General features: G+C 43.0%; 1 pseudogene; it reads left to right on the top strand.

Moving 5' to 3' along the window:
* The first annotated feature begins 4322 nt into the window (after positions 1 to 4322).
* LOC132480965 (mitochondrial import inner membrane translocase subunit Tim8 A-like) lies at positions 4323 to 4617 on the top strand (annotated as a pseudogene).
* The last annotated feature ends 6523 nt before the right edge of the window (positions 4618 to 11140 follow it).

Below are 11140 nucleotides of genomic sequence, written 5' to 3'. Positions count from 1 at the left end.
GGAGATTGGCACGTGGACTATGTCAGACTTAAGAGGAACACCCCACAGGTTATGTGGCAATGCCATTAAGGCTGAAGGGAGGGTATTCTGCATGGACTGGCTCACTTGCCTGGACCCCTGGACAGGGGTGGTGGCTGTCATCATCACTAAGACAGGTTAGGAAGTACAGCGACCATGAGACAGAGTGTGTGTGTGTGTGTGTGTGCATGAGTGTGTGGGGGGGTGGGGGGGGAGGCTGTCATCATCACTAAGACAGGTTAGGAAGTACAGTGACCATGAGAGAGAGAGAGAGAGAGAGAGAGAGAGAGAGAGAGAGAGAGAGAGAGAGGTGTGTGTGTGCATGTGCGTGTGTGTGTGTGGTGTGGGAGCTGGCCTCAGATGAAGATCCAGGAGTGACACGAAATTCCAAGGAGGTGAATAAGAGATTTATTGAGAGGCAAAGCAGTAAATGGAATCAAATGACACTGAGATAAGACCTGGTGCTGTTTTCCTCTCTACAGGCTCAGAGTTTTGTGATAACTCCTGGTGAAGCCTAAAGAGTGTCAGACTGGATGACAGATTAGCTAAAGAGTAAATAAGGTCAATTTCTACCAAACATACAAAGAAGAACTTACACCAATCCATCTCAAAGTCTTCCAAAAGACTGAAGAGGACGGAACACTCCCAAAGTCATTCTATGAAGCCACCACCACCCTGATACAAAAAAACCTGACAAAAACACCACCAAAAAAGAAAATTACAGGCCAATATCGTTGATGAATATAGATGCAAAAATTCTGCACAAAATATTAGCAAACCAAATCCAACAACACATAAAAAAGATCATACAGCAGGATCAAGTTGGATTCATCCCAGGGTCACAAGGATGGTTCAACATATGTAAATCAATCAATGTAATATACCACATCAACAAAAAAAAAGACAAAAACCATGTGAACATCTCAATAGACGCAGAAAAAGCATTTGATAAAATTCAACATCCATTCATGATAAAAACTCTCACCAAAGTGGGTATAAAGGGAACATATCTCAACATAATAAAAGCTATTTATGAGACTTCCCTGGTGGCGCAGTGTTTAAAAATCTGCCTGCCAATGCAGGGGACACAGATTCAAGCCCTGGTCCAGGAAGGTCCCACATGCCGCGGAGCAAGTAAGCCTGTATGCCACAACTACTGAGCCTGTGCTCTAGAGCCTGCAAGCCAGAACTACTGAGCCCACGTGCCACAACTACTGAAGCCCATGTGCCTAGAGCCCATGCTCTGCAACAAGAGAAGCCACCACAATGAAAAGCCCACGCACTGCAACGAAGAGTACCCCCCACTCACTGCAACTAGAGAAAGCCCGCGGGCAGCAACAAAGACCCAACGCAGCCAAAAGAAAAGCTACTTATGACAAACCCACAGCCAACATAATACTCAATGGTGAAAAGATGAAAGCCTTCCTTCTAAAAACTGAAACAAGACAAGGACGCCCACCCTCACCACTTCTATTCAACATAGTATTGGAAGTCCTAGCCAGAGCAATCAAACAAGAAAAAGAAATAAAAAGTATCCAAATTGAAAGGAAAGATGTAAAATTCTCATTATATGCAGATGACATGATACTATATATTGAAAACCCTAAAGACTCCACACAAAAACTACTAGAACTGATAAATGAATTCAGCAAGGTAGCAGGATACAAGATTAACACACAGAAATCAGCTGCACTTCTTTACACTAACAATGAAATATCAGAAAGGGAAAGTAAGAAAACAATCTCTTTTAAAATTACATTAAAAAAATTAAAATACTTTGGGCTTCCCTGGTGGTGCAGTGGTTGAGAATCGGCCTGCTAATACAGGGGACATGGGTTTGAGCCCTGGTCTGGGAAGATCCCACATGCCGCGGAGCAACTAGGCCTGTGAGCCACAACTACTGAGCCTGCGCGTGTGGAGCCTGTGCTCCACAACAAGAGAGGCTGCGATAGTGAGAGGCCCGCACACCGCGATGAAGAGTGGCCCCCGCTTGCCACTAGAGAAAGCCCTCACACAGAAACGAAGACCCAACACAGCCAAAAATAAATAAATGTGGGGTTAAAAAAAAAATTAAAATACTTAGAAATGAACCTGATCAAGGAGGTGAAAGACTTATATGCTGAGAGCTATAAAACACTGATAGAAGAAACTGAAGATGATTCAAAGAAATGGAAAGCTATCCCATGCTCTTGGGTTAGAAGAATTAATAGTGTTAAAATGGCCATACTACCCAAAGCAATCTACAGATTCAATGAAATCTCTATCAAATTACCCATGACATTTTTCACAGAACTAGAACAAAAAAATTCTAAAATTTATATGGACCCATAAAAGACCCATATTGCCAAAACAATCCTGAGGAAAAAGAAAAAAGCTGGAAGCATAACCCTCCCACACCACAGGCAATACTATAAAGTTATAGTCATCAAAACAGCATGGTACTGGCATAAAAACAGACACATGGATCAATGGAACAGAAGAGAGAGCCCAGAAATAAACCCACACACCTATGGTCAATTAATTTTCAACAAAGGAGGCAAGAATATACAATGAAAAAAGACAATCTCTTCAGGAAGTGGTGGTGGGAAAGCTGGACGGCCACATGTAAATCAATGAAGTTAGAACACTCCCTCATACCATACACAAAAATAAACTCAAAATGGCTTAAAGACTTAAACATGAGACATGACACCATAAAACTTTCAGAAGAGAACATATGCAAAACATTCTTTGACATAAACCATTGCAATGTTTTCTTAGGTCAGTCTTCCAAGGCAAAAGAAATAAAAGCAAAAATAAACAAATGGGACCTAATCAAACTTATAAGCTCTTGCACAACAAAGAAAACCATGAACAAAACGAAAAGACAACCTACGGACTGGGAGAAAATATTTGCAAACAATGTGATTGACAAGGGCTTAATTTCCAAAATATACAAACAGCTCATACAACTGAATAACAACAACAACAACAAACAAATAACCCAACAAAAAAAAATGGACAGAGACCTAAATAGACTTTTCTCCAAAGAACATACAGATGGCCAATAGGCACATAAAAAGATGCTCAACATCACTAATTGGTAGAGAAATGCAAATCAGAATTATAATGTGGTATCACCACACACGGGTCAGAATGGCCATCATGAAAAAGTCAACAAATATGGGCTTCCCTCGTGGCGCAGTGGTTGAGAGTCTGCCTGCCGATGCAGGGGACATGGGTTCGTGCCCCAGTCCAGGAAGATCCCACATGCTGTGGAGCGGCTGGGCCCATGAGCCATGGCCGCTGAGGCTGCGCGTCCGGAGCCTGTGCTCCGCAACGGGAGAGGCCACAACAGTGAGAGGACCGCATACCGCAAAAAAAAAAAAAAAAAAAAAAAAAAGTCAACAAATAAATGCTGGAGAGGGCGTAGTGAAAAGAAAACCCTCCTGTGCTGTTGGTGGGTATGTAAGCTGGTAAAGCCACTATGGAGAACAGTATGGAGTTTCCTTAAAAAACTCAAAATAGAGTTACCATATGATCCAGCAATCCCACTCCTGGGCATACATCTGGAGAAAACGCTAATTCAAAAAGATACATGCACCTCTATGTTCACAGCAGCACTATTTACAATAGCCAAGACATGGAAACTACATAAATGTCCAACAGATGGAAGGATAAAGATGTGATGTGTGTATACACACACACACACAATGGAATACTACTCAGCCATAAAAAAGAATGAAATAATGCTATTCGCAGCTACATGGATGGACCTAGAGGTTATCATACTAAGCAAAGTAAGCCAGAAAGAGAAAGACAAATACCATATGATATCCCTTATACGTGGAATCTAAAATATGATACAAATGAACTTATTACAAAACAGAAACAGGGGCTTCCCTGGTGGCACCGTGGTTAAGAAGCCGCCTGCCAATGCAGGGGACATGGGTTCAAGCACTGGTCCACATGCCACGGAGCAACTAAGCCCGCGCGCCACAACTACTGAGCCTGCACTCTAGAGCCCTCGAACCACAGCTACTGAGCATGCGAACCACAGCTACTGAAGCCTGCGCGCCTAGAGCCCGTGCTCCGCAACAAGAGAAGCCACCACAATGAGAAGCCCGCGCACCTCAACAAAGAGTAGCCCCCACTCGCCACAACTAGAGAAAGCCCGTGCACAGCAACGAAAACCCAATGCAGCCAACAATAAATGGTAATAAATAAAATATTTAAAAATCTTAAAAAACAAAACAAAACAGCAGCAGACGTGAAGGTTGGTGAGTTGGTGCGGAGTTCGTCTCGGCACGCGTGGCCGCACTGGGATGGATTCCTCCTCATCTTCCTCCCCAGTGGGTTTGGGCTTGGTTGACTGGCAGCTGCAGCATTTCATGGAGGTAGAGACTCAGAAGCAGCACTTCCAGCCAGCTGGTGCACCAGATGACGAAACTTTGTTGGGAAAAATGCATAGACAAGCCTGGGCCAAAGTTGGACAGTCCGGCTGAGGCCTGTTTTGTGAACTGCATTGGGCGCTTCATTGATACAAACCAATTCAACTTGAATCGACTGTAACAGACACAGAAGTCCAAGCCAGTCTTCTCAGAAAGCCATTCTGACTGACCTCAGCATTACCTCTTTGGAAAAGGAAGGTAGTTCAAGAAATGAAGAGCAGTTGATGGGATGGTTGAAGAAAAGGCTATGGGGGGATCGGCTCCCACCTTTGTCACTCTTGGGACATCCTGTCATCTGAGAATGAACAAAGACCAATTTTTGTGTGGGGGGGTGTTTGAGGGTCAAATGTATTTGGGGTTGTGTTTTTTAATGCTAATCTTGGGAAAACAAATGACAGATGAATGAAAAATTCTACTAGATGTATATTACTGTATGTGGGATGAAGCTTTTCTCATAGTCCCATTAACGGTTCCCTACAGTTTTAATAGTGGAACTGCTCTATAATTTGATAGTGGGACCACATAGGTAATAATCTGTTATTTGTGTGGATTTGTTTCAGATTTCTAGAGACATCGACATACATCTTTGTGTCTCTCAGAAAGGGCAGCAGCGGGGGAAGAGTAATTTGGTACTTGACTGTAGCCCTCCTTATCTAGTGTTTGACTATCAGTGCTGGAAAAAAAGATGTATGGAATATTCATACAGTACATTTCACCTTTCTAGATTCTTTCTCTCCCTTATACTGTGATTCACTTATATATCTATATAAAGTACAGTCTTGAGCTCGTACAGGTAGCCTGAGAGTCTAGAGCCCTGTGGTTAAAGGAATCTAGCCAGTGAACATAATTCTCATACTAAACTGCCACAAGGAAGAAGTTAACTTACCCTGTGTATTGGGGTCCAAAAAAATTTAAAGATGTGCCTAAATGAAAAAATAAGTTATAAAGATTTAGGCCACTCAAAAACTAACAGCAGTTTCAGGTAGAGGTGCATGCCTAATGTAAATCAGCACAGTTTCCGTTTAGTGCCTTCTTTTAATCACTGAAATAAAAGATTCTACAAGAAAAAAAAAAAACAGAAACAGACTCACAGATACAGAAAACAAACTTAATGTTACCAAAAGGGAAAGGGAGTGGAGGGAGGGATAAATTAGGAGCTTAGGATAAACAGATACAAACTACTATATACAGATAAACAACAAGGTCCTACTGTAGAGCACAGGGAACTATATTCAATATCTTGTAATAAACCATAATGGAAAAGACAAGAGTAAATGAGGTCAGCAGGGAGTCTCTTGGGTTGTGGTGGGAGAGGTGGGGTTGGGCTTTGGATGAGAGGAGGTAGATAGAAAAAAGGTGTGACTGGTATAGAGTCAGCACATGCAATACTGGAGAGGATGTAGGGCATGTGACTTCCACACAAGGTCAAAACCTGTGTTCCTGTTTTATCGGGTTGGCCAAAAAGTTCGTTCAGGTTTTCCTGTAAGATGCTACCGAAAAACCCGAACCAACTTTTTTGGCCAACCCAGTATTTTGTAACTCTTGCAGTTTTAGGTTTTTCTGTATATGTCTATGATCCATAGTTATTTAATTTTTATAAGTTCTCTTTGCATACCCAATTGCATACCCAACTGCTACCGCACACTGATGTAACAAATCATTCTTTCTATACCAAATTGCTTTTGTTCCTTCACTGAAAAACAACTGATCAGTTGTGTGTATGTTTATTTCTAGACCTCCTATTCCCTTACATTTATCTATTTGTATTTACACTAGTACTTTCTTGTTTCCAGGTTGTTTGGCTATTCTTGGTCCTTTGCACTTGCATTTTCATTGTAGAATCCACTTTGAAATTTCTATTAAAAAAAAAAAAAAAGAGCTTACCGAGATTCTGACTTGGATTTCACTTAACACATAGATCAATTTAGAAGGAAATATTGAGTGTTACAATCCATAAATGTGAGATATCTCTCCTTTTACTTGGGTCTTAATTTTTTTTCTCTAATTTTTAAAATTCTGTTTACCCATCTTGCATGTATTTTCTACATCTGATGGTATGCTAAATTTTAATTGTACTGACTATATTTTCTTATTTTTTTGTATTTTTCCTACTCTGGCCTTTGGGGCCTTATTCCTAGCGAGGCTATCCCTCTCAGAGCTAGCTAATTCCGGCAGGTAACAAATCCCTCCCCTATAAGCATGCTTGTTATACAAAAACCGACCAATCTGGAGCCCACACTCCCAACCATAACCTTATCAAACTCACACACCAAACCAATAATCCTCTCTGCCCTATACCGTACCTAGTTCTGGTATAGGTACCTAGCTCTGGTACCTATACCAGAGCTAGGTATAGGACAACTAGGGTCCACCCTTCCAAAACGGAGCCCGCTGAAAAATTTCAAACTGTCTGTCTTAGTCTTATAGGTCTGCTAAAACAGAACACCATAGACTGGGTGATTTATGAAGAACAGACATTCATTTATCCCAATTCTGGTGACTGGAAGTCCTCCGATGCCATAAAGGTGCCTCATGATTGGGTGAAGGTCCTCTTCTGGGTGGCAACTAGGGATGACCCCTGAAGCCCAGAGTCTGCCAGAATTTTTCAAGGCTGTGAGCCATGCTCTTCTTGACCTGCCTCCTGAGCAGAAGGTGGAGGCCCAGCATATGCAGCCCAGTGTGACATGCTGTGCTTCCTGTTTCTAGGGAACCGTGTAAATGTCCCTCTTCATAATAACTTCCATGTCTGCATGTCTCACAGTGCATGATTAAAACAAGTCCCTGGTACATTTCAACACAGACATTTGGGGCGGGGAGGGGGGATCTGAAGTTCTCAACTGTTTACTGCTATTGCAAATAGAATGGCTTCTTTTATATGGATCTTGAATTCTTCAAGCTTCAGATACTCAGTCGTTCTAGCAGGGTTTATTTGGTTAATGTTATGTTTTGTTTTTTATTGACGTATAGCTGATGTACAATGTTATATAAATTACAGGAGTACAATATAGTGATTCACAATTTTTAAAGGTTGTACTCCATTTTATAGTTATAGAATATTGGCTATATTCCCTGTGTTGTACAATATATCCTTGTAGCTTATGTTGTACATCACAGTTTGTACCTCTGATTCCCCTACCCTTGTATGGCCCCTCCCCACTTCCCTTTCCTCACAGGTAACCACTAGTTTGTTCTCTGTATCTGTGAGTCAGCTTCTTTTTTGTTATATTCACTAGTTTGTTGTATTTTTAAGATTCCACATGTAAGTGATATTATACAGTATTTGTCTTTCTCTATCTGACTTATTTCACTTAGCATAATACCCTCCAAGTCCATCCATGTGGCAAAATTTCATAATTTCATAATACCCTCCAAGTCCATCCAAATGGCAAAATTTCATTCTTTTTTATGGTTGAGTAGTATTCCATTGTATATGTTTATTCTGGATTATGCTTTGTTTGGAGATCCCATAGAGTTTTCTCCATAGATCAGTTTTAATTTTTCCTTAACAATGTGAGTAATTTTACTTTTTATTGCCTCATTATTGTGACTATAACCTCCATCTCAATACTGAATAGAAGTCTCGTTTTATTAAAATTTCCAGTATAATACTGAACCAAAGTCTTGCTTAATTTGGCTTTGTCTTATTTTTCTACTTTTTTAAGGGACAACATGCCATTAAGTTGAGGCCATTCTTTTTGCACATGTGTTTGGTCTATAAATTTTAAAATTACAAAAAAAAAATAGGTATTTACTCCATTAAAAAAAAGCTTCACAGTGAAATCTAGACTGGTATTTGAACAATATTCAGGTATCACAGCCGAGTCAAGTTGATATATAAAATTAATCATCACAAGTCTACCTCTTGTCAACTTGGCACCATACAAACTTAAACCACTCCTTATCTCCAAATAAAGACAACAAGGTCATGATACAACTATCCTGTGTACAACCAAAAATACAGTAACTCTTTCTTCAGAAAGGAGACAGATTCCCTGGGTAACATTCACTCTCCTCCTTGATATCCTATAACCAAATACTATGATATAAATTTAACAATACTTAAATACTGTGATGTGAAGTCAACACATCTTCTGTTAAATGACAAGGGGGTGAAATAAGGAAGAAAAAGATATTGGCTGGGGCTTCCCTGGTGGCGCAGTGGTTGAGAGTCCACCTGCCGATGCAGGGGACACGGGTTCGTGCCCCGGTCCGGGAGGATCCCACATGCTGCGGAGCGGCTGGGCCTGTGAGCCATGGCCACTAAGCCTGCACGTCTGAAGCCTGTGCTCCGCAACGGAAGAGGCCACAACAGTGAGAGGCCCGTGTACCGCAAAAAAAAACAAACCAAAACAAAAAAGATATTGGCTGTACACACACATTCATGACAAAAATTAGGAATACGACATTACTATCCTCACTTCTGTTAATGGTCACATGAGCTAACTAATATGTAGCTCTTCCACAATCCATTCCATGTTCCTTTTGTCCTCAGCAGCACCTCGAATGGTCATTTTTTTTCTTTCTTTTTTTTTTTTTGAAGTACGTGGGCCTCTCACTGTTGTGGCCTCTCCCGCTGCGGAGCACAGGCTCCGGACGCGCAGGCTCAGAGGCCATGGCTCACGGGCCCAGGCCCTCCGCGGCATGTGGGATCCTCCCGGACCGGGGCACGAACCCGTGTCCCCTGCATCGGCAGGCGGACTCTCAACCACTACGCCACTAGGGAAGCCCTCGAATGGTCATTTTTTATTCCCTGGTGGGGTGACCAAAGCATTCTTTCCTGAAGGGTCTGGGCCATGAGTTGTCCTGCCTGAAGTAGGTTGTGGATAGTTTTCCATTGACTTTACCATAGATCATGACAAGACATCTTAAGGGATCTCTGCATTCCAGACACACACTTCCTTTGTGCAAGTAGCAGAGGGAAGTATAGTCCAATTTGCACCTGATAATCACATTCAATCACCAGGGCCAGCACAGTAACTCTTACTCTGCCTGTTGATTCAGAAGCATGTGTAGCGCAAAGTGGCAGACTGGAAGTGTTACTCTCCAGGACAACGGAATCATTCTACTGCAGGAGTGAAAGCACTCTTCCCTTTGCTACTAAGACCTCTATACAATCAGTGCTTCAGGAAGACAGGAAGCAAAAATTTCCCCTAGTGCCTCTCTATGGCTAACGGTCAGTGGTACCACTCACATATCTACCCCTTGATTCCCGGACACATCAATCCAGGCTATGGGACAAATAGTCCTATTTGTTGTTTGATGATTCAGAGCCTATACAGCTTCCTGGAGAATCTTTCCCTGGCCCTCCAAGTATTGCCACATAGCAATCTGCCCAGGCCACAGGAAACATGTGAGGATTATGTAGACACCAGGGACCTTTGAACCGAGATTGTGCTGTTTAGGAAGATCCCTGGGTGGCATTGATGACAAATGCCATGCAGCGGTCTGCCTGACTCACCCTCTGAGAACAGCCCTGCTAACTGGGCTGTGGGGACACCTGATGTCACCAGGCTGGGCCAGTCAGCTTCCCTCCTGTGGAATCTGGAACAGGGACCTCAGACTGAGGCCCCAGGGTGCTGGGCACTGGGATGGGGGCTGGTGTTCAGAAGGACATTGTTTCTTTCCCACCAATCACTGCTACAGACACAGGGAGACCAGGAAGGAGAAGGGACCAGAAAACTGCAGGACCTGTGGGGAGGAGGAAAGGTGACTCCTGTGACCTTCCTGATCAGCCCAGAAACAAGGCAGGTGGGGTCCCCCACAGGTGTGAGAGCTAAGCACTTACCCAGTGAGACCAGAAGCTCACAGGTCTCCAGCATCACCTCCTGGTACAGAGTCCTCTGGTCCAGGTCAAGTTGTCCCCACTCTTCTTGGTCACAGCCACATTCTTAAAGGTCATCACCACCTGGAGAGTCAAACACAGGTAGTGGTGTTGGCCTTGTGCACTTGGATGGGATCAACCCTGTCACTCTGTTGCTGGTGAAGATGCAGAGACCCAGGCTTGAATCACCGAGGCCTCCGGATCGCCAAGTTCTGTGTTGGGCTCAAGGGGGAAGCACATGCAACCTTGGGACATAATGCAATTGTGGCTGAGAGAAAAGCCTCCCATGAAGGAAATCACTGGAGATGACACAGACAGTGTCACAGTGACACAGACAGTGGTGTTCCATGAGGACTGGGGAGAGACGGTAAATGCTCTGGGAAAATGATCGTGATGATAATTCCAACAATGGTAACAGTAAAGTGATAGCACCTAAGCCTCCCTGGTCCTCACAGTGCACCTGCCCCAAGTTGAGACCTTTACACAATAAGATTCCTTGCTCGGGAGCCAGACTTCCAGGGTTTGAATCAAGACTCTGGAATTTGACACTTCCTGCCAGTGCGACCACAGGGAGGACATCCCATCATTTCTCTAAGCCTCGATTCTGCATCAATACAACAATCAGTCCCACTTCACCAGGCAGTTTGGAGAACTAAAGAGAAAATGTTTACATGGCAGATGCTGGACTGCCTGGCACAGTTACGTGTTCAATGTATTTTGTGACTCTTACTAATCCTCCCACAGCCCATGAGGTAAATGCCATCATTACCTCCGTGTCACAGCCAGAGGTCTGAGCCCCAGGCAGCTCTAGAAAATCAGCCACAACCTCAAATTTAAAGAGCAGAAGTGGGAATTGAACATCCAGTAAAAG

This window comes from Mesoplodon densirostris, chromosome 19 (assembly GCF_025265405.1).
Source record: "Mesoplodon densirostris isolate mMesDen1 chromosome 19, mMesDen1 primary haplotype, whole genome shotgun sequence".
Classification (NCBI taxonomy): Eukaryota; Metazoa; Chordata; class Mammalia; order Artiodactyla; family Ziphiidae; genus Mesoplodon; species Mesoplodon densirostris.
Note: the sequence above shows the minus strand (reverse complement) of the source record. Positions and strands in the feature narration are given on the sequence as shown.